A 26251-nucleotide genomic window follows, 5' to 3' on the forward strand; every position below is an offset into this window, starting at 1 on the left:
GAAACGCTTAGGGGGTTATTAAAATCAAATGAATTTTTTTGGCGTAAATGTTAAAATAACAGATAAATATTAATGGAGCGGCCCATTATATTGCAGAGAGAGATATAAATATATATACGCGAAATTCGAAAATATAGCCAAGTATTATCTATTTGGATGTAACATATGGGTAGACAATGACCTAACCTTTAAAAACTGCTGGCGGAGCGATACCATATCTGGTGTAATAGGCAATATCAGATCTACTGATGAGTAAAATTATGTTTTGTTTGCGCTTCCAAAGTTAACTATTTTCAAGATTTTTTTTTGCTGGAAATAGTTATATCTAAAATTATGTATTATAGAAAAAAATATAGTTAGTACAGATATATAAATAAATATACCTCAAGACTCAGTCTTGATCATCTGCTGATTGCAGACATGGTTAGCGAAACGTGCGTCCAGTGTAAAATTAAAAGTGTTTTGGTGTATTGTACTGATTTAGTGTTTTATTTTGCTCTGTAACACCAAAGGTTCCTACCCCCAGCTGTAATTATTTCTTCTATTATATTAACAACACAATAATAAAATGATTCAAAATATTTAAGGGAGCTTTAATAAAAGCTTTTAGTGTTTATCTGCTAACTCAACAGTAACGATTCAAACAGCATAAAGTTTTTTGAAAAAAATTATTAATCTGAGTATTATATTTATGATACACATTATTTTCATATAACACCGTACGCCCATGCCTATTTTATGAATGAAATTGGGCGTGTTTTGTTTACAACTGCGTTCCCCTGCCGATACCCCGTAGCTACAGATCCGTTGGTCACACTATAAGTACCCATCTTATTTATGGCGCCCAACGTGGGGGCGAAAGTTAGCTGTTGAAAGTTATGTGCCAATGGTGAAAAAATACTAAGGTTCCGACTTTTCTAATAATTACAACCACGTATTATAATTCTGTAATAAGAGGGGATTATGCATTAATTGACCAGACAATTTTAGCCATTAACTTCCTTGTTTCCGTGCAGCAGGCTTGATTATTCAGTTGGTGTAATTAGGTAAAAGAATTTCTTATTACTTCTTAAATGAAAGAATTCATTGTGTCAAATAAAAGTACGGGCTTTCTTTTTTATAGTTTGCATGTCCGTACATAATGAATGATATTGTTACGGATCCGTGGGTCCTTATTCAAACTGACGATAAAAACACCTAATGAATTTATTTTCCAACTAATTATATTAATCATATATAACTGTAACACACAACTAACTCTTTGAAAAACCTTCATGTCACCATACACCTTGACAATATCAATAATCAAAGATTAAAACAAGCAGTATATAAAATATCCCAGTGTTCCGGTGATGCGTATCTACTGAACGGTAACAGTTAAATAAGGGTCGTCGAAACTTTAATTGACCCCAATTAAGGTAGTTACTTGCGATGACAGGTTTAATATTAATTTCGATACGTGTCGTGATACGAAATACACGATTGTTTCCTGCGTGGGCGGCAATTGAAAGGCTCGGTTTACCTCTAAATTTTGTTATTACGTTGCGTTTCATCTTTTGGAGGGTCCTGATAACGTAAACAGCCTTGTTTCCCCCAGCAACAATAATGTTACATTTACTACAACGTTCGAAACATGGAGCAATATTACGTACATTTTTTTAAGGATAAATTTACATTGAATTTATTGACTACTTATTTATTTATTAGCTTTTGGGATACAAACAACAAATATTCCACTCCAAAGTAAAAAAAAGTGCAAAGTAGCATTGGTGCAATGTAGCATTTATACTGTAGTCTGTAGCAAAGTTCAGTTTACGAATTTGGTTTTGTTTTTCTAGTTTTAATTTTCTAAATTCCTGCATAATAAATACTAGTTGAATGGATTTATATTAAACCATCCTGGGTGCTAATAAAAGTATCGTTTGCAGATTTTTCTTAAGAACAATAGAACATTGCTTTTAAATAATGTGCGTGGACCACACTTTTGTTGACATCGGGTCAATTAATAATTTTTACAAGCAGATATATTGATAATGTTACCTAGCTGCTGTAGGGATGTTGCTAATTAAAAATATTAGTATTAAGAACATCGATATCGATATCTTATTTTGATATGTAAAATCGTCGGGCGCCTAATATTTGTTGTTGAATCTTTGTGAGTAATTCTCATTTTTTTTACTATTTCCATAGTTTTTTTTAAATTTTTAAATTAAAGGAGGCACGTATAGCCGCCCATACTAAAATATGTTAATAAAAATTGGTAGACAGTTCTTTAGTTTCAAAGTAATGGAATTTTTCCATTTTTTTTATCTCAAAAACTGCGACTTTGACTGATTTTGATCTTATTACAAATTTTGTTGCAAATATTATTCCTAATTTTAAATTGAAAATATTAGTATTCCTCATCAAGCAGTATTACTCATCAAGCAATACTACTGTTATATTAATCAACTAGCGTGTACCAGCGACTTCGTTCGCGTCGAATTAATCATTTGTAATGGTGCTGATAAAGCAAAGCAAGAATTTCCATTAACATACAAACTGGATAAAATTTTCTCACATTTATGTCAGCATGAGAAAAAACAATATGGCGATATTATTATATAACTTGGTAATATTTGAGGGGTAGGTTCTTTCGAAAAATCCGTTTGCCAAAAATAAGCTTTTTACGTCAGGCAGTTTAAGCAGAATCGTGGTTAAGAAATTACCCAACTTTTTGGAACACCCTGTATGATTTTTTAAAAAATTTCAAAATATGTAAAAAAAAACAAATAAATTATGCTTGTCCAAGCGTTTTGCCGAAAGACTAACCGTTTTTTAAATAACAAATATTGTAATATTTGAGGGGTGTTTTCACCCTCTTGGAATTTGAGATTCGAGAAACCGCTCCTTATCGAACCTCTACACCCCACAGTCAATCCGTTTGTCAAAAATCAGCTTTAAACGTCAAGCAGTTTAAGCAGAATCGTGATTACTCAATGGTCATATTTTATGAAACACCCTGTATAAATTTATAAAAAATCTTAAAATATGTAAAACAATAAAATAAAATATACGTGTATAACAGTTTTTCTGAAAAACTCACCGGTTTTTAAATAAAAAATATTTTAATATTTGAGGGATAGTTTCACCCCCTTAGAATTCGAGTTTCGAAAAATCCCTTCTTATCGAACCTCTACACCCTAAAGTCAATCTGTTTTCCAAAAATCAGCTTTTTACGTCAACCGCTTTAAGCAGGATCGTGATTAATCAATGACCAGATTTTTCGAAACACCCTGTATACATTTTTAAAAAATCTTAAAATATGTAAAAAAACAAAATAAAATATACAGTACATCTGCTGGATCTGTGTCTATGAAAGGAATGCGGACAAAAAACATTTAAATAAACAAAAATATATTTTATACGTCGACTTGACGAGTACGTCACCGCAAATCGCTCCGCCCACTCATTTTATTGGCTACATGCGAATTTGTCGAATTTTTATTGATGAGACGCGTCGTCTAATTTTTTACGAAAAACATGGAGAGAATATCGTTTCCCCTCTCACGGATACCCCGTAGCTACAGAACGGACAGACGTACTGTACGTGTTTAAGCGTTTTTTCGGAAACTTTACCGTTTTTTAAATAAAAAATATTGTAATATTTGAGGGGTGATTTCAGGGGTTTGGAACTGGAATTTCGAAAAATCCCTTCTTATCGAACCTCTACACACTAGAATCAACCTGTATGCCAAAACTGAGCTTCTTACGTTGAGTGGTTTGAGCAGGATCGTGATTAATCAGTATGTCAGTCACTTAAGGACTTTATATAGGTATTAGTATAGATTAAGGCCGTAAACACACATATCATATACAATTTTATATACTAATTCATTATAATAAAATTAAATCATAAAAACCTTGTAATTATATTCCTGCAGTTTAATTGAAAAGTTTTTTTCCTAAATATCTACTATACATATAATAAACGCGTGTTCAAATATTAATTCTGTGGAATATAGGTTTGTCAATATAACATAAAACGGGGAGATGTAATTAACGAAATATCATCGTAACAACAGTTATTTTAGAAACGTCTAGGTTTACTTATTTCACTGAGATTTTTGAAAAAAAAATCCTTTGCCTCGGGTACAGATACCGCCACGTTTTGAAAATAGCTCATAACAAAACAAAATTGAACGAGGCAACAAAACACGACAAAAAAAATCCCCCCTCGCCCTTCTCACGAGTAGTTTTCAGGCGCCTTTAAGAATCGAAAATAGGTCGAGGCAAGCCCAAGTGGGTCAAGACAACTGGAAATAAATCGAAATGCGTTCAAAGTTAGGCGACGAAATGCGACCTTGACATGTTTCGAATTGTTTCTGGCATAGTGTGTACGCTGTTTAGCAGATACTTTTAAAGCGTTTTTTTTTCAAATTGGTTTGATTATTTTTTTCTGGTATTTTATTTTTAAACTTTAATATGTTAATAATTATTGCAATTACTTATTACATCTCCTTGTATCGACGCCACGCTACGCCGCTGTAGCTTTACATTTCCAAAAAAGAAAGAAAATCTAAAGCTCTATGTAATTTTTTATTAAAGTACTAAAAAACTACTTTTTTAAAAAACTATACAACCTTTCTTTCCGCGATGATGGAATATGCTAATAATTTTTGTTGGTATTTTTATTTTTGTCGTAAAAAATTATGTTTGTTGTGGTGACGTGATGTAGTTAAGTCAGGTTATGTTCGTTCTTGGTCAAGGTCGGTTGTAAAAAAGACCGGATTCATCAAAATGTCAGTTCAACTTAATTTATTTGCTATTAGTTTGGATTAGATTTTTAAATGGATAGTATTAGTAGAAACTTTACGCTTATATGTCGATGTTTTGAATCAAATTATATATAAAAAAACACGTTTAGCTTGAAACCATTTGTATAGTCCACTGACCTAAAGTTGTTTTGGTTATATCATAATATCTACGGCATAAGAAATTCTTATAGCACTAACTGTAATTTATCTAATTCAACAATTTGTTGGGTTAGATAACCTAATTTGCAGGACAATTATACTTCCTAACACTTTTAAAATAATTTTATTTAATAAATGTTTTATATAGTTGCTATATTTCTATATATACACACAACCAAACTTATATGGAATCACTCTTTATTTCTGACTAAATTTCTTGCCAGGATAAAAATTGGTATACAACTTTAAGATAAGGTTTTTTGTTGTAAATAAACATTACAGAATAAACGACTGCTCCGATTTATTTTCTTTTGAATTTTGTGTTCAGTAGTAAAATCACGATTGTCCTGTAATTTTCAGATTACAGTTGAGGGTTGAAACCTTTGGTGTTACACAGCAAAATAAAAAAAAAACTAAATCACCACAATACACCAAAACACTTTTACTTTTACACTGGACGCGCGTTTCGCTAACCATGTTAGCATCATCAGCAGATGATTTTACTAAGATAGTTTTAAGTTTATAATCATCTGCTGATGATGCTAACATGGTTAGCGAAACGCGCGTCCAGTGTAAAAGTAAAAGTGTTTTGGTTTATTGTGGTGATTTAGTTTTCTTATTTTGCTGTAATTTTCATTTAATCCAAAAAAATTAAAAAATGCCTTATGTTGGATTGATGAGATGTATAGAGGGGAAGAATTATTGCTCTCGCCGAACAAGGAATGATCCAGAGAGATGTAGTAGAGATAGTAGGCGTTACCCAGGGTGTATCGAAAACATATGCAAGGTACTTGGAATTAGGAACACACAAGGATAGGCCCATACAAAGTCGTCAAAGAGTCACAACTGAACAACAAAACCGCCTTGTGTGCTAAAGTGCTAGAATAAATCCCAATGTTTCTCATCCAGAGCTACAAGGACAACTTCTGGCAGCTACAAGTGTGAACGTTTTAGTTGAAACCATAAGAAAAAGGCTTCGTGCACGAGGGTTTTACAGTAGGAGAGAGTTACGGATCTCACAGTTATCTCGGCAAAATAAAATTAACCGGCTAAATTGATGCTAGTGCTAAATTGATCAACATCAAACTGGACAACTGAGAATTGGCAAAATATTCTTTTTTCAGATGAGACCAGAATTGGTCTAAGATCAGATAAGCATCGAATTCGGGTTCTCAGAGCTCCAGGAAGACGAGTGAGACTTCAGGCTGCCAAATTTGTACCAAGATATAAAGGAGTTGTAATGTCCTGGGAAGGTATTATACTGGGAGCAAAAACTCTATTGTTACCACTTCAACAAATTTTAACGGGTCGGAGATACGTTGATTCAGTACTAGAACCAATCGTTAGTCTTTGGAGAGCTGCAACTGGGGATAATTTTAACTTCATGCACGATAGTGCACCTCCCATACCAGCATGACTAGAGAATGTCTTGAAACGGAAGGTGTCATAGTTTTGGACTGGCCTGTCTATTTAGCAGATCTAAACCCTATCGAACACTTGTGTGACTAGCTCAAAAGAAGGGTTAGAGCTCGTCGAAACAATCCAGGAAATCTCGCACAGCTTATTGATGCAGCATTAGCAGAATGGGAAAATATACCCCAATACAACGTGGATAATTTAATAAGAAGCATGCCAGCGCGGATAGAAACTTGCATAAGGGCTAGAGGTGGCATCAAGGAATATTACAATTATGAATTTTCTTTTTGTTTATGCTTTTTGGCCATTAAAAATTTAAATCTTAATTTGGTTTCAGAAATCAAAAAAATACCATTTTGTTTATTTTGGGAACTGATTATTTTTTTATCATCAGCATTATCATCAGATTTATCACCGGCATTTCATCAGCCGACTATTTTTATTAAAATAAAAATAATTTGGCTACCTAGGTCGACTCAGCGTTAAATGAGTACTTGGGATTCACAATCCTGAGGTAATAATAGGCGGTTGAAGCGTAGTGCTAGCCACATTACCTTCTTTGTATACCGAACGGCTCTAGTATAGCAAGCTGTACCTTGCTACTCCCAAGGCGTTAAACGCTATATACGGGAGCTATTATACAGGGTTGTTCACCACATACGACACGGAGTATTGTAGCTAAACGATTATATTTTTACAAATTTCAAGTTTTGGGTTCGATGAAGGACTATTAGAGGTACAATTTAAAAATAATTTTACAAGATACAGAGTGTCCCAAATAAGTAAAAAATATCAAAGTTGTATTTTTTTAAATAGGACTCACCCTGTATATTATTACATTTTTGGTTTCTACGATTAAAATAAAGGTAAATTTGATTAAGGTTTATTATACTTAAACCTTACCGTTTTTGAAATATTTTCAATTTTGTGAAATTGAAGTAAAAATTTTAAAGCTTCATTTCTCCAAGGGTATCAATGTTTTTAATACTAAATATTTAATGAAGTTTATTTATTGATCATTTATTGCGTTGCAATAATAAAAATAATACTATCTTATACAGAGTGTCTAAAAATTTATTTTAAATAATTATTAGATTCAAACGGCAATAACTCCTTTAATTTAAATAGAACGCCCTGTATATTTTTGGAGAATCAGATGCACAATTTAATTGTCTATCAAATTGTGTTATACCATTTTTTACCTATCTCTTCAAGTTTTCGTAGAAAATGCATTTTCTTATAATTTAGACCTCATTTATCAATATATCCATGGAATATTGACATTTTAGATTGTTTTTAAAGCAACAAATGTACAAAATGTACAGGCTGGTAATATTATCGTTTTTAGCAAAACGATAATATTACTAGCCCATTTGTATGCAAAAAGAAAACTATTTAAATATTTATAAAAGAGTATACCATTAATTACATATAACACCATTATTTCCGCACATATACTAATTAATTACATACTTAATTGTGTTCGTTAATAAATTATTATAAATAAATGTGGATTTGAGTCAGAAATCAGTATAATAATAAGTTGTCAAAATTAAAGTCTCTGTTGTTATAAATAAGCATTTATTAAAAAATGAAATATCATTTTTAAGGTGTTACTTTTTATCACACCGTCTAATACTTATACAAAATTCAGTTTTTTAGTATTTGGAGCAATTATTGTTAATCAACGCAGTCAGTTAATGTAGTTTGAATACTGGAATCATATTAATTGGTCCTCTTTAACAAATATTTAAACAGTTTTTTTTTTATTTTTTAATGAAATAAACGAATTATATCGACAAAATTAGTATCTGTACATCCTTAAAATAATCTAAAATGTTAATATTCCATGGGTATATTGATAAATAAGTTCTAAATTACAAGAAAATGCATTTTCTACGGAAACTTAAAGAGATACGTAAAAAATGGTATAATATAATTTGATAGACAATTAAATTGTGCATCTGATTCTCGTAAAATATATAGGGTGTTCCATTTAAATTAAACAAGTTATAGCCGTTTGAAACTAATAATTATTTAAAATAAATTTTTAGACACTCTGTATAAGGTAGTATTATTTTTATTATTGCAACACAATAACTGTACAATAAATAAACTTCATTAAATATTTAGTATTAAAAACATTGATACCCTTGGAGAAATGAAGCCTTAAAATTTTTACTGCAATTTCACAAAATTGAAAATATTTCAAAAACGGTAAGTTTTAAGTATAATAAACCTTAATCAAATTTGCCTTTATTTTAATCGTAGAAACTAAAAATGTAATAATATACAGGGTGTTCCGTTTAAAAAAATACAACTTTGATATTTTTTACTTATTTGGGACACTCTGTATCTTGTAAAATTATTTTTAGATTGTACCTCTAATAGTCCTTCATCGAACCCAAAACTTACAATTTGTAAAAATCTCATCGTTTAGCTACAATACTCCGTGTCGTATGTGGTGAACAACCCTGTATATTATTTTTTTATTGCTATATGGATTATTTTTCATTAAAAGTCATTGATAAGGACTGAGTTTTATTCATAAACACAAAATTTTCATACATCTCAAAAATTATGAAACGTAATAGATGATTCCATATAAGTTTGGTTGTGTGTATAGTACTATTCTTTTAAAAGTTCCTCAATATGGCCGACCTAGTTACGAAAATTGGTAATTTTTTTTTAATGAAAAATAAGTTGGCGTTAGCGAATTCAGAAATTGATTTACTCTTTGGTTAACAATTATATTTTTCAGGATTGTCAAGTTGACGTTAAAGTTAGGTTATTAGGTGGTTATCATAAATAAAAACATAGATTATTGAAATTATTTAATAAGAATAAAGGTATTTTACCGCAGATCCGAAGAGATTTAACTTAAAGGTATTTTATAAACTTTCTCAGTGAGAATATTAACTCCCCTATTTCTTATATTTCAGTTAAGGGGACGTAAGAACTATAGGAAGTAAATTTTTGTTTTCATGTTTTGACGATATCTGAGAGTTCCTAGAACTATCAAGATTATTGAATAATTATAGTTGTTTAATAAGTGAAATTAATAGAAGACTTGGAAATAGGATGATGCTTTTCATGTTGTAGTTGATAAATCACCCCATTTCTCTTAATTTTTTTTTTCAGTACAGTTAATCACAAATTAAATTGATGTGTGCAAAAACAGCTATATATTTTCAAACATCTTATTTAAATAGTTCTTTTATATACTATTAAACTGTATCAACTACAAAGTATTTAGCAAAAAATTATAAGGTAATAAATTTTGTATATATAATTTATGAAAATTTATAATATATAAAGATTAGAACACAATCCTCTGAAGGAAAAAGAAATACTCAAAAACTCATTAAATATACTTTATTAAAAATAACAACATACCAAAACATCCATGCAAACTGTAATAATCAGAACATTATCCACATTATACCTTTATTAAATTTGTGTCCACACTCCTGCCAGGAAATCCAGAAATGTTTGTTTAAATATTAACTTATTTTAAATTGCCAGAAACACATCAGAATATATCACAACCACAACTATAGGTTAATCTGTACTAAATTTTATACCGAGTAAGTGATGCGTTAACTAACAAGTATAGGATAAAAAACAATTATTAATATAGAGTGTACTATACAATGTCCTGCTTATTTATGAAATGACTTTCCCTTCAAATGTGAGGAATACCAGTAAAATAAAACATAATTTTTGGTTTAGTTTGGTGTTTGATATTCTAACTACATCTATTACAAACCTTAAGTGCTTTTAGTGAGTAATTGTATTTTTTATTATTCCTTGTGTATCCTGTAAAGTAAAAAAATATTTCAAGAAATATAAAAACAATGCAATAGATATCAAACAGATTCATAAAAACTACTTACAATTATTGTACATAATTATATATTTCAAGTGTTATTTGATGTTTGGTCCCATTACCAACATTACCTTATTTAGGTCTTCTCTACCAACTCAACTTTTAAACCTGTTTTAAACCTTCTTTATATTTTAAAACTGATTTACAACAATCTGTAATGCCCGCGCTGTTTCCTGAAATATAAGTTTTAATCTATTTATTATCATATAGTAGATATTACAAACCTGAAAATTACTGATACGAGGAAACTTCTCAAAATAATTATAATAATACCTTTTACAAACATCTGGACTAATTTATTTTCACGAATTTATGAACGAGCCAATGTTTTCTAATACGTTTTTAAGCGATTTACACATTTTGAATATCTTCCAGCCTATTCGTCAACTCTTGATCGGTGAAAAGATTATTTATAACTATATAATTAGTACTGCAGGTTGCAGGTTAAATAAAAGAACAAAATCAAGTAGAATTTGTGAATAAAAACTAAAAAAATAATGAAAATATTTAGAAAAAGTAACCGTAAACGTCAATGTCAGCCAAGTGTCAGAGTTCAATTGGATTTACCACAGATTATCAATTTGAACGATTTGAAGTACAGTCGATTCCAGTTTAGAGATTTTCGTTTTTTAAGCCTCCCATACTGAAGTCCGCCATATTGGGAAGTTTTAAATGAATACAAGTATATATTAGTTGTTTACGATATTCTCAGATGGTGGCAGTACCGGCGGAGAATGCACCTAGCCTATATAGATTTCTAAAATACATCCTAGTACACAGAGTAGGTAGGAATTTAAATAAAATCTCTATGTTGTTTTTATAACCATGTATGCGTTGTTATTAAATCAACAGTTTGCTGCTTCGATATACGCTTTGTTTTTGGGAGCGGTAATAAGTTTGCTATAACCCGAATAATCACTAACTAAATTTGCAAACATGAGTTCGCATGAAGTTTCATTATTCAGGGTTTGTTGCAAATCTAAAGGGATAATAAAGCTCTGCTAATAGTATCATTTCATTATTGATATATTCGAAAATGTTATAGCAAAGTTTGCAGAATTTATTAGCTTTGTTATAACATTTTCGAAAATGATACTAAAATATTTAAAAAGCTAAATTCAGGCAAGTTTGAAAATATCCGTATACTCAATCTAGACATTGTTTTTTTCGGTGCAGACGAAACAAGTATAAATTTAAAGAAAAAACTTTGCTGAAAATATTTCTCAGGGCTGGCAGCTCTACATTTTCGTAGAAAGTAGCCTATAGCGAAAAAAATATATTGGTTGATTACAAAATGTTAGATTAGGGAATGGAAGGGTCAACCAAAAATGCTATCAATAAAATATTTTCAGAATACATCAATGGTTTTAGATAGATACTAAACAAACTTCTTTTATGCATGCTAACTTTCTACGCCTGCTCTGAACAGTATGTATTGTTCCTCAAACGATCAGCCATAATGCGAAACGCGAAGTGCAGTTACACCAAAATCGGCATTGGTTGCCGTGACATAAAACTTTTACGACTTAAGTTAATGTCAAGAACAGTAATATAACATTTACTGCAAGCAGGGTAGAGATGTCGACGGTCCGTCGATGTTTATGAAACATCGATGTTTCAATTCCAAAACACCGATGTTTGTCATCGTTGTTCTACTATGATAAATTATACAGGATGGTCCTAACTGTATTCCGGAAACTTCGGCAGCATAGTCTGCGGATAAAAATATTTAAAAAAGTTCGTATAATTGTATGTCCTAAAATGCTTAGTTTCGGAGATACAGGGTGTAGAAGTTTCATTTTTATTTCGATTTTTCTAAATAATTTCTAAAGTAACGTCAATATTTGGAAGAAAATAAAATTGGTGTCTGGGAGTTTCTTGGCATGAGAAATTTGATTTTGATGTCAATATGACTCCTATTTGTAGGGGGCGCGGTATATTAACTCTTTTGAAGAGTAATAACTTTTCGTCCCTACCTGTATAAAACCAATTAGTGAAAAAATATACATTTCCGTGATTTTCTACTTAAAAAATGTCTCTTGGTAAAAATGGCGACGACCAACCGTTCTCAAGATATTTAGAATAGAAACAGTCAATACATGTCATTATTGACAAAAAATAAACATGTTGAGTAGATAGTTATTTGACTAAATTTATAAATTTGGGAACTTTTTGTTTTTTTAAATTAATCATAAATTTTTCTTCGAAAATATGATAAAACAGTTTCTGTTGAACTTTTGGCACAAAAACTGTTGACCTTTTGGCGAAAACGTTTAAAATTTATGATTTCAGTCTCATAACTATTTAAGCTTGATTTTCATGCATCCGTTGTCCGACGATACGTTGAAATTAATTTTATTGGTAGAATTTAAAGACTTTGATTGGTTAGAAAATAACGCAATTTTTAAATTTATTGCATTCACGTTGGTGTCATTTTATATTTTCGTTTCCATAACGATTTTGCTATACATTTTACTATATTTTTATTTTTATTAAGGTTATATTAAATTTGTCAAAAAAGTGTCAAAACGTCCGTTATCGTATGAACGGGTCCGTTGACGGGCTGAAGTAAAATATTTACGGATGAAAAGTGGCGCGAAAACGCTATGACTATGACCAATCGAAGCACCGTCGGACCAACGTATCAACGTATAACGGATGCATGAAAATCAAGCTTTAGTCAACATGTTTAATTTATGTCAATGATGACAGGTATTGATAATTTAGATTCCAAATATCTCGAGAACCATTAGTATAGGGAGGGATCTTATAATCAAAGTTCGCGGGCCCATATTTGGTCAAATCAACACCCCAAACATTTAAAGCCTAAAAAATACAAATTTGTCCATTTCAATTTAATTTTATTTTTAAATTGGTTTGATTATTTTTTAACCTGTTACATTTTCTGTATATTTTATTTTTGTTCAAAATTAAAAACTTTAATAAAAAAGAAAAAAAAATATATTGTATTGGTAAAAGGTTAATTGCAGTTACTTATTACATCATTGGCGTAATTACAGGGGAGCCAGGGGGTGCCAGGGTGTGCCGCCCCCCCAGGTGCTGCTGGGCACCCCCCTGAGAAATCCTGACTCTTGGCTACGTTACGTATTAATTCTTATTTGCTTGTGATGCAGTAAAAATGACGTTTTCTAGTTTTGTTTAGTTAATATTATTTTGTTGTGTTCAAAAAATGTGTTAATTTTTTTTTAGAAAATTTGTAGGCATTTAAGTAATCTACGGAAACACGGTTTGATAACCAAGTCTATGAAATTTATTGATAAAAAAATTCATGTAAACGTTCTATTCAAAAGATGTGTTTTTTAATATTATTTTTCATTTTTAAAAAAACAAAAGCCCTAGATCCTCCCCCCCCCCCCCAGGCCCACCCTAGGATAAATTGCTAGTTACGCTAATGCATTACATCCCCTTGTATTGACGCCACGCTCACCTTTGACATATATATATCTTTCTCCTCTTTAATACTCGTAGTAGTGTGCTATTTTATCTTGATACTCATAGATTATGATTTACAATAGGCAATATACTATGGAGATAACTTGTATTGTTGTACAGATATATTTCATGAAGACGACATTTTATTAAATTAAATAATCGTAACGAGTTCTTGGCATAATATAAACAAATAAATGTAGGGAGATAAGAAGATTTAAAATAAACTGATGTCAGTTTAAATTTCGAATCAAATGAACGAACATGATGCGATAAAGAAGGAACCAGAAAACAGTTGTTTTAACAGTGTTGTGTAAAATAATACCTACGTTTGTTTAGCTAATTAATCAATTTGGCTAAAATTCGGTAAGTTTGTTGACATTCTCGATGAGAAATGTTTATTTTAAAATTAGCGCCTATTGCTAAACTGTTATTGCTATGTTTCGTGTATTTTTGATATATTACAGGTTCATTGAATAGTTTTTATATTTTAACTTTGCTGGATTTTTATCTGTTTGTCAGTAAGAAATGGTCGATGGTCGGTGATTTTTTATACAGGGTCGTCCGAACTGTATTCCGGAAACTTCGGCAGCATATTCTGCAGATAAAAATATATAAAAAAGTTCGTATAAATGTACATACAGTGGTGGCCAAAAGTATGGAAACTTTTTACTTTTTAAAATATCACAGAAAATATTGCTATGCTTAAACTCTCAGGAATATAAATGAACAGCCTATCAGCAAATAAAAGTATTCCAAAAATTACACAGCGAAAAAAATCTGTTTAGCAGTTTTTGTAGGAGAACAATAGATTTCTTGTGGCCAAAAGTATGGAAACCATAAATAAATACATTAAAATTATTTAGTTTAAGCTGATAAACGGTACGATTTGCTTCAGATAAATATAAACATCATGCCCAAGTCTAAATATTTCTCTACGGATTTAAAAAATAAAATAGTTGAATTATACAAGAGCGGTTATAACAAATTCAAATAAGTAAAAATTTAAACATTTTAAAAGGCACCGTTTCGAAAATAATTCGTAAATTTAATAAAACAGGGAACGTTTCAACAGCTTTTAAGTCAGGAAGACCAAGAAAGTTGTGCAACAGGACAATGAAAGTAATGAAGAGAATATCAATGGGAGATCCAAGAAAAACATCCACAGACATTTCTCAAGAAATGGGTGAACGGGGAATATCGGTGTCTGCACGCACGGTGAGAAGAAGGTTGGATGGCATGGGACTTTTTGGAAGAGTTGCGGTGAAGAAACCACTAATATCAAAGAACAATAGGATGGCCCGCTTTAAATTTGCTCAAGATCATCTCACCTGGTCTTATCAGAAATGGAATACTGTACGGTTTAGCGACGAAAGCAAGTTTCAACTGTTTGGTAGTGACGGGAGACGTTATGTCCGAAGACCAAAAGGTACACGGTACAGCCATAAGTACCAGATGCCCACAGTAAAACATGGGGGTGGGAGTATAATGATATGGAGGTGTTTTTCTCGCTCAGGTGTTGGTCCTCTTGTTAAAATTGATGGGATAATGGACCGTTTTTTGTACAAAGACATATTGGAGAATAATATGCTGCCTCATGCTGATGAAGAAATGCCACTCAGATGGTTGTTCCAGCAAGACAATGATCCCAAGCACAAATCTCGGTTTGTTCAAAATTGGTTAAATGAACATAATGTTCCACTAATGGATTGGCCCTCACAGTCTCCGGATCTTAACCTCATCGAAAATTTATGGGACCATTTGGATAGCAAAATTCGAAGCCATTCCAAATAAAAATGAATTATGGGAAGTGCTAAAAACTGAATGGGCGGCCATTTCCAGTAAAGATTGTACGAGATTGATCGATTCGATGCCACGAAGATGTAGAGAAGTAATTAATTCAAAGGGATATTCCACTAAATATTAGTAATTTTTATATTATCTTGAATTTTAATAAACATTCTTCTTAAGTTTCCATACTTTTGACCAAGAAAATATTCATAATTTTTTATAAAATTTTTGATAGCTGTAATTTTTTATTTAAATATATTAGGTTTTGTAGGAAATTATTTGTAGGTCACGATTATATAAGTCGTTTTATTTCATATTTTAATTTCTCAGGATAAATGACAAATTAAAAAAGTTTCCATACTTTTGGCCACCACTGTATGTCCTAAAATGCGTAGTTTTGGAGATACAGGATGTAGAAGTTTCATTTTTATTTCAATTTTTTCCAAATAATTTACGAAGTAACGTCAATATTTGGACGAAAATTGGTGTCGGGGAGTTTTTTATCATGAGAAATTCGATTTTGACGTCAATATGACTCCTACTTGTAGAAGGCGCCACCTACATATTTTTTAACTGGTTTGAAGTGTAATAACTTTTCGTCCGCACCTGTATAAAACTACAGAGTAAAAAAATATGCATTTGCGACGTTTTTTACGTAAAAATGTCTCTTAGTGAAAATCGCTACGAGTACTGGTTCTCGAGATATTTGGAATCGAAATTATCAATACCTATCATCATTGACATAAATCAAACATGTTGACTAAATAGTTATTAGACTGAAATCATAAATTACAAATGTTTTTGTGCCAAAAGTTCAACAAAAACTGTTTTATTATCATTTTTTCGCGGAAAAAATTATGATTAATTTAAAAAAATAAAAATTTCCCAAATTTATTATTTCAGTCAAATAACTATATCTACTCAACAAGTGGTTATTTTTTTGTCAATAATGACATGTATTGACTATTTCCATTCTAAATATCTTGAGAACGGTTGCTCGTAGCGATTTCTACTAAGAGAAATTTTTTACGCGAAAAGTCACGGAAATTTATGGACGAAAAAAAATAAATCATGGACGAAAAGTTATTACTCTTTATATTTATATATAAATCACATGTAGGTGGTGCCCCCTACAAATAGGAGAATATATTGACATCAAAATCTAATTTCTCATGTCAAAAAACTCCCATACACCAATTTTCACCTAAATATTTACGTCACTTCATAAATTATTTGAAAAAAAATCGAAATAAAAATGAAACTTCTACACCCTGTATCTCCGAAACTAAGTATTTTAGGACATACATTTATACGAACTTTTTTATTTATTTTTATGTGCAGAATATGTTACCGAAGTTTCCGGAATACAGTTCGGACCACCCTGTATGTTCGAAAAACAATTGTGTGCACTATGTGAAAAAATAATAAATTAATAATTAATAAATTATTTGACCCACTTTAGAGTGAGGCTGACTATGGTTCCAATCGACCCATAATTAAGAGAAAAATCCTGATGATTTCGTCCATTTAGAAGCATCGGTTCGATACCTCGAGGGCGTCATCCTGTAGCCCGTCCCCAATTATGCCGAAATCGACCCACATTTTTCTTCAATATCAGATCCTTTGTCCCTCCCTGATGAAGATGTAAACGAAACGTCGTATCCAACTTTGCAGGGTGGGACTGTGTGCACCGTCGCGTCGCTCACATAGCCTACCCACCAAATTTGGTCATGATCGGACGACATATACTTTTCACGTTTCTTACGTCAAAACTAACTGTCACAGTGTTCCTTGGCAAGTTGGCCTTGGTCCAATCTATCGGCATACCAAGTTTCATCTAAATCGGATAATTTTTTCGCCATTGATGGAGTTTCAAAGTGCATGAAAGAGTCACATCTTTTCATGATATCTCCGGGACGTATACTAGGTGTAATATTTAATATGTAAATAAAGTAATTCATTTAATATGTAATTCAATATGTAAATAATTATTATTTGAAACTGGAAAAGTAGACAATAGTTATGAAATAATTTTATATATCATATCCCAAATAACAAAATTTAGTTTAGTATATTTGGGAATGCAACAAAGCCACTATAACAAAAAATAATACTCAATATCGTGATTCAATATAATAAGAACCTTTGAAAATGGTATTATTAAACTTCTGAATTAATTATATTAATTATTTATGATTACTGTATTAAATAATAGACACAATAACACCTGGATGCATTTCCATCCAGGCAGTAAAATAATTAATTTTAAATTTGACTGAAATTGGTAAGTTGATTATTTATATAAAATTAAATAATTATATCGGATAACATATAAAATTACTACTATAAAATAACCAGCGGCGTAGACTGGCGCCAATACAAGGGAACAAATAAGTAACTGCAATTAAATTTTACCAACACGATAAAGTTTTTTTTATTTTTTTATTGTCTTTAATTTTGGAGTTAAAAAAATAAAATATACAAATGTAACAGGTTAAAAAATAATCAAACCAATTTAAAAAAGAACTAAATTTAGGTAAAAAAAAACAAAGCTGCGAAGGTATCTATTAGATTTAAAATTTTAAAATTATAGTTCAGTCATTGGGGATTTTTGCTTGGAAAAAAGTCCGGAAGTTTTGAAATTTTGCAGATTTATAGGTTTTAGGGTCCCTAACTAAAATCCATAAAATGCACATTTCCAGACTTGCCGCCGGCGCCGCCATCTTGCCAAGATGGCACCCAAAATCGGTATTTTGTAAATATCTCGAAAACTATGCGTTTTCGCAAAAATTTGAAGAGAGCAAAATTAAAGAGAATTTCTTATAAAAAAGGTTCTATGAAAATTTTCGCTAAAGTCAACCGTTTAGGCACAAAATTCCTGGAAATTTTACAATTTTGCGTAAAGTATGATATGTGGATGTATAGTCGATTTTCCGAAATCAAATGTCGATTAGGGTTCACTAAAACTAGTTTTAGTTTAGTTTCTTCAATTTTGTCATGAAACAGTGGCGTATCAATAATTCGCTCATTAATTTATATGAATAATTAATTTTAATTATTGAAAATGTGCACTTGTTTCAACACCACCCAAGAGGCACCCGAGATGGCGCTTTTATTTTAACGTGGTCTTCCCGGAGGCCTACTCCACTAGGTAAATTAAAAACTTTAACTTATCTGCACAAGCCCGACAGACCGAGCTCATAAGGGTGGTCTCTCAATTCGTCCAACTCTTCATCGTCAGCCGCCAGAGGGATATCTACAGGCAAGTCCAACTCCTCTTCATCGGATTCGTAGACTGACACTTCAGTGACGTTGTCACAGGATTTTCCATTGCAGTATGCACAAATCATTGAACATTTTAATCCTGATTTTCTGCATCCGCAGGCTTTACCACAGTTGTTGTTTTGCATTTACACGATAAAAATGCCAATAGGGATTTTGGAGCTGGATCTGTCAGTGTTGTGACTGGAGTAATGCCTGTTTTTGTTTTCTTCCAACCCCGTTCTTCGGCATCTTTGGTACAACCAGACCAATGCTGAACCTGGTAGTAAGTTCGTAATAAATGCTGTCCAGCACGACAATTAATTATTCATAAATTAATGAGCGAATTAATGATACGCCACTGTTTTATGACAAAACTGAAGAAACTAAACTAAAACTAGTTTTAGTGAACCCTAATCGACATTTAATTTCGGAAAATCGATTATACATACATTGCAAAATCGTAAAATTTCTATGGATTTTGTGCCTAAACGGTTGACTTTAGCGAAAATTTTTATAGAACCTTTTTTATAGAAAATTTTATTCTCTTTAATTTTGCTCTTTTCAGATTTTTGCGAAAACGCATAGTTTTCGAGATATTTACAAAATACTGATTTTGGTCGCCATCTTGGCAAGATGGCGGCGCCGGCGGCAAGTTTGGAGGTGTGCATTTTATGGATTTTAGTTATTGATACCCAATGACTGAACTAGCGATGGGAACTATCGAATGAATTAGACTATCGAATGGTTACTGAATGAATGATTTCAACTATCGAATGGTTTTATTCGAATAAAATCATTCATTCATTTGTATACTAAAGCATATGTGACAACCTCGCCGTGCGACTAAATGGTTATCGTTGAGCCACGACTATCGAATGCTTTTGATAAATGAAAAATGAAATTTAGTATTCGTTTGATTTTTGTGTGCGTCAGTGCATTATTAGTTCTTCAAATTTTTATAACTTCACCTTATAAATACTGTGCTATTTTTGCGTTCATTAAAATATTTAAGATACTAAAATAGTAGTTTTTTTAATTGACGATTGTGTGCGTGTGCAGGTGTCAAAATTTTTCCGAAAATTTGTGTGATTTTCCGTAGCCCGATCTTTCAATTATTTTATTTTATATGGTATATATGGTCTATTTTTTAATGGGAAATTTTGAGAAGTTTTACACGTGCCAATTTAAAAAAAAAGTTAACGATGTTTGTACATATTTTGTTTATGCTAATTCTCTTACATGTAGTTTTTTGCGAAGAAATATTTCATTTATTTTTTAAAGTAAATGCCAGTAAAAGTAAATATTATTTTTAAATAATAATATAAAGTACCTAATATAAATAATTTTGATTTCTAATTTTTCATTTATATTTTCCTTCCATTACACTGCATGCTTAGAAAATTAATAAATGTTTATATTTCATGATTTTAAAGTTTGTTGTTAATATAACAAATTAGCTCTGTAATTATTATTATTTAATAAACCAACGATGCCAAAAAAATTTAAAGACTATATTATTTTTAAATATGATCTAATATAAATAATTTTACATCTAATTTGTTGTTTATATTTTGCTACTACGTAAAAAAATGTTTATATTAAATTATTTTAAATTTTGTTGTTAATAGGTATAACAAATTATTACTGTTATTATTATTTTTATTAAACCAGTCTTTGTTTAAAAACATTAAAAATCATTTTCCTACATCCAAAATATTTTATTATCTAACCTAACCTAACAACAGAATATTAATAAAAAAATGCAAAATACATAGACATACTATCCCTAACTAACTAAAGCCAAACAATAATATTCTTTGCTAATATCAACTAATACCAATATATGGCAACAGCGCCCTTCATAATGTATTTTCTGTGTAAATACTAGCACCTCAATAAAAAAAAATAATGTGTCCTTATCTTTATATGACTCCGCAAATAATCAAAGATGCCGGCTTCTTTCTAGCATTGCCACCGACCGCTGTCGGGTTTCTCGGAAAGAAACCTACGTCGCCGGGCAACAACTAAAATCCAGTTAATATTTTATTATAATCGATCCTGACGAATAAATGAATTTCATAAATGAATGAATTTTATAAATGAATGGATTTGGCTGCCGAATTACTAGAATACAATATTTCAAGGCAGATGACGCATCTATTCGATAATTTTTATTCGAATAGTTTTCAACGAATGTTTTTTTACTAGCTATCGAATTATTCGAATGAATTGCAACTATCGAATGTTTCGATAGTATTCATTCGATAGTTCCCACTACTAGACTGAACTATTAAGATGAATTTGCTGTCGAGATATTTTTATCGTTTAGCGTAGGTAAAATTGAATTTAATTATTTGAATAAATTTACTGAGAATTTTAGTTTATTATAGGAGATCTCAATGACTTTTTTCAATAAAAACGTATAATATTATAACGTAATATTTTGAAGGGATGCGACGATACATCCTTTCATGATTTTCTATAATATGATCAATATTTTATATTGTATATTATGATTAAATAAAAAGTTTGTACTGTTTATTTTGTTTTACAAGTAATATCAAAGAACAAAAAATGAATTAAATATTTTGATGTGTATTTAAATATTATTAGGACATAATTTCTGAGTTATTAATAGCACCCTCACTCAAATCCACAAAGTCATTGGCACCATATTTGCTAAAATAATATTTGAATATTTATTTTTAGCTTCCTTTGAGTTATAATCTTAAATCGATTTTTTGCTAAAGGTTTTCTTTAATATTCCCATTTATATTTGCAAACAGAAGATTTGTTATTTCCGGCATATCTGTCAATACAATAAACAAGCCTGAACATTTTTTTATCGAAAAATAAAGCCTTTTTAAAGGTAATATCCATTTTTACATGCCAGTACATCAGCTGTCTAGACCAATTTTGGCAAGGCAGTTTTATTGATGGGGGTTCTAACTGTGATTTTTTATCTTATCTACCATTTCTCACTGGACTTTTATATGTATAAATCCTAATGATCATATTCCAACCTTTTTTATAATATCAATTGAAGTGAAAAGAAAAATTGTCAGCGCAAAAAACTATCTATGGATGCAATATTATCATTATTAATTTTTATCTGTCAAACTAAAAACATTATCTGTCAAACTAAAAACTGCTTATAATTACAACTAAATATAGAGTGGCCTACAAATATATACCGGGTGCGTCTCAAAAGTGGCCCACCCCTACAACTTTTTTATTTTTCCAGATAAAAAAACGAGATTTGATATGTTAGTATATGACATAAATTATGATTGACTGACATATTTAATTGTTTTTGGTCACTTCCTGTTCACCGGAAATGACCACAACTTTTCATCTTTAAATGGCACCCTCGGTATATTTTTATTTTATTCGATAGAAAATGACACTCTGAACAGAATGACATATCATGTCAACTTTTGACATTTTCACTTCTTCAGCGCTATGGCTGTATTAAAAACACTAATCTGTATTAAACTGTATCTAATATTGTTCGTGTCTTGTCCCCTAGCCGGTTAAAAGATGCACAATCATTTTTTTAATCATATCTCAATTTTTTCAAATAAAACAAGGGTGGCTTATTTGGCATGAGCATATTTGGAAAAAGCATTTTTTACGAATAATTTGGTATCACACTCTTGGTATTTCGAGTCAAATTGTCGTTATGAACCTCATGCTACAATTTCAAATAAACCTTATGCGAAAATGTCAAAAGTTGACATATAATATGTCATTCTATTCAGAGTGTCATTTTTTTATCGATTAAAGTAAAAATGTACCGAGGGTGCCATTCAAAAATCAAAAGTCGTGGTCAATTCCGGTGAAACAGGAAGTGACCAAAAACAATTTTTTTAGACGCTTTTGAGACGCACCCGGTATATTACTACTACAATGATGGCAATTATAGATATATGAAAAACAGATTTATACGTTTGATTCATAATATTTTGCATATGCGTTCTACTATCGCTTGCAAGTTTTAATGGGTGTGCCATGAAAGTACCGCTTTCTATGATTCTATTACATCTAATTATTTACATGATTGAAGTATGATAAACCAATATAAACTTTTATATTGTTGTATAACATATAGAGGGTAGTTCAACAGTTTATATAATATAAGGCGTCCCAGAAATAAGTGCAATTATTTTAACTGGTAGTATAGTCCAACCCCAGAAACACGCCTATGAGGTTTTTTCCGCGAAAAAGAAATTTTGAAAATTCGGAATTTTTTGAATTTTTTTTTGTTTTTAGTTAAAAAACATAATTTCTTGATAAAATGGCAACATAGGTAGTAGATTAAATTTACAAGAAAGAAAATCCAGAAAAGATCCAGTGGTTCTCAAAATTTTAAATTAAAATAACTCCGTTATTTTGGACCAGTAAAGGAAAAATATGTTTCTTTTATCGAGATCTACCACCCCTTAAAATACTTGCACTTATTTCTGGGACACCCTGTATAAGGGTGTCAACAGCAGCAAAATTAGGGAAATTTGGGGAAAAATGAGACTCGTCAGTGACCACACATTAATACGAATTGAATAAAAAAAAAATTCTTAGTAATACTAGTTAATGAGTGTTAATTTAATTAGGTATATTATAAAAATGTTTTTAATATTTATTATAACCCTAAAGACCTAAAGGGATAAACCAACTGTATTTTAAGATTAATCTAACGGGAAGATAATTTCCATAATAATTTCACATCTGGCATTTTCTAGTATCTACACATAATAACAAAGTGTTCAGTAATAGGGAGAATTCTTGGGTAAATAACCAGTGATCTAATAGCTGGATACATTTTAATTTAAATCATTAATATGTATAGCACAGGGGATTATATTGACATGGAATTGTTGGGTCCACATCGAATGATGAATAATTTATTTGCTATGTATAATACGTGTATGTCGATAAATTCCTGTTAAAATGGCATTTTATTTTGCAGATTTTCTTTCATTGACTATACTCTCTGTACCATAAAGAAATTATTTAAGTTTTTTCTTTCTGCCAACCTGAATTGTGAAAATTCAGAATTTATAAAAATCTGATGATTTAGGGGCCTATATATTGTTAAGTATACCTATACAGGGCTCGGAAATAGTGCGTCGGGCATCCGTAGCTCCTAGTATAAAAACCTTGGTAGTTTTTAGTTTAGTTTTTTAGTAGTTTTATATTTTTAACGAAGAAACATTATTTTATGTTTTTGAAAGTTTGGCGTAGAATTTTGAACACCCTGTATGATTTAAGATTGCGATATTTATAACAAAGTAAGTCCAGACCATCTAAAGTAAATACCTAATATAGTTTTGATTTCAGGACAGTTCTTGTTTTTTAATAATCTTTTTTAAGAAAGGGTGAAAAATATATTTTTTTATTTATTTATTAATATTTTTGAAACTATTAAAATCATAGATTAAATATATTTACTCATATCTTAGGATTATGTAAAGCGATCTGGGGAAGCCAAAAAATGTTGTAATATACAGGGTTCCGTTTAAAAAAATCCTCCTTATCCACTCACAATTTTTTGTGCCACCCTGTAGAAGTTAAATATTTCCCTGAAATACATCCTAGTACATAATTTAAGTTTGCACAATGGTGTAGTTTAAAAATCCAGAAAAATATTTTTTTTAAATTAGTCATTTGTGAGTCTGAAAACCTTCTATCATTTTTTAACCTTTTTGTAATTAACGTTAATTTTTAATTAATGATGTCTAGAGGTTGACCTCGCCAAAATTATCATCGATTATCATTCCCGAGGCGTTTTTGACGCTCTTTTTGTGATCATATCGTATGTATATTTAATAGTATATTTTTTGTTTCGTTTCTTTGACCTGTATACTATATATTTTTTTGTTTTCACTCTTAGCTTTAGGTCGTTGGGGTTGCAAAGATGTTTCTAGATTTTGTTCATTATTTTTTTATTTTGTGACGACGTTTCGACAGTATATGTCTTTTTCAAGCCTCTTGAACGTAGATTCTTGCAGAGTTAAAATTTGTTAAACTGGACAACTCAATAACACATATTAACTATTGTTTTTAATTGTTTTTGGACATTACACTTTACTATAGAGCACGTACGTATTTATCGTTTCAATACCCGATGTCTACTGTTCAAGAGTTGTTCAAGAGGCTTGAAAAAGACATATACTGTCGAAACGTCACAAAATAAAAAAATAATGAACAAAATCTAGAAACATCTTTGCAACCCCAACGACCTAAAGCCAAGAGTGAAAACAAAAAAATTTAATAGTATATAGTATTAGTAATATAATAAGGTTACCTGGTGCGTGTCAAAATTGGCTCACCCCCTATAACTTTTTTATTTTTTCAGATAACAACGAGATTTGGTATGTTAGTATATGACATAAATTAGGATTGATTTATATATTCAATTGTTTTCGGTCACTTCCGGTTTAGCTACACCGGAAATGGCTACAACTTTTTACGATTTTTAAATGGCATCATTGGTATTTTTTTACTCTATTCCATAGAGAATGACATTCTGAATAGAATGGCGTATCATATGTCAACTTTTGCCATTTTTGCATATGATTTATTTGAAACATGCGGTTCATAACGACAATTTGACTCTAAATACCAAGTGTGTGGTATCAAATTATATACGTAAAAAAATGCTTTTTCCAAATATGCTAATGAGCCACCCTCGTTCCATTTGAAAAAAATGAGATATGATTAAAAATACACCTACGATTCTCACTTTGGGCATACGATTTGGGCATATTTTAACCGGCCAGGACAAGACACTAAAAACATTAGACGATCAAATCTATTTTTCCATGGCTCCTTGATTAAAAATTAGTGTTTTTAACATGGCCATGGCACTCTAGATTGAAATTTAAAATACAACTTGTTTATGAGCGAATATGTCAAAAGTGGACATTATGGTATGTCATTCGATTCAGGGTGTCATTTAAAAATCAAAAGTTGTAGTCATTTCCGGTGAAACAGCAACAATTGAATACGTCAATGACTTCTAATTTACGTCATATACTAACATACCAAATCTCGTTGTTTTATCTGAAAAAAATAAAAAAGTTATAGAGGTGAGCCACTTTTGAGACGCACCCGGTATATACAATGCATCAAGTATTAAATTTGTGGATGCAATATCGATTATATCGCTCATATTATATGGAATTTAATATAACAATATTTTATTTACACTAGCTTTGTTATCTGTGTGTTACCGCTTTGTGGGAAATGAAATATCCATTTTTTAACCTACATGATTTGATTTGAACAAAATTGTTGCGAACTAAATAAATAGAAGAAGCAGTGAAGTGAACAAATGTAATTTCTTGCATCATTTCAAAAATATGACATTTCAGACACAACAAATTGAAGAGAAAAAGCAAAAACCAATTAAACTGTTTATTTTCTGAAACTCGTATACACCATACTTGACTAAATTCTAAATTTAGTGTTTATTGTCAATATCGCA

At 30.7% G+C, this 26251-nt stretch overlaps 1 protein-coding gene across 3 annotated transcripts in view; it reads left to right on the top strand.

The window, feature by feature from the left end:
• The window catches only part of LOC115874629 (gephyrin), a 115193-nt gene that overhangs the window by 3574 nt on the left and 85368 nt on the right, over window positions 1-26251 (top strand). The window contains exon 1 of one of the 3 annotated variants that reach the window (XM_030889843.1): window positions 13963-14076. The exons of the other annotated variants lie outside the window; for them this stretch is intronic. The gene's annotated coding sequence lies outside the window, so the exon portion shown is untranslated. Of the gene's footprint in view, window positions 1-13962; window positions 14077-26251 lie in introns of those variants that run through there. 3 annotated transcript variants of the gene reach the window in all.

Source organism: Sitophilus oryzae, unplaced genomic scaffold (assembly GCF_002938485.1).
Source record: "Sitophilus oryzae breed Bouriz unplaced genomic scaffold, Soryzae_2.0 scaffold_1297_pilon_pilon, whole genome shotgun sequence".
Lineage (NCBI taxonomy): Eukaryota > Metazoa > Arthropoda > Insecta > Coleoptera > Curculionidae > Sitophilus > Sitophilus oryzae.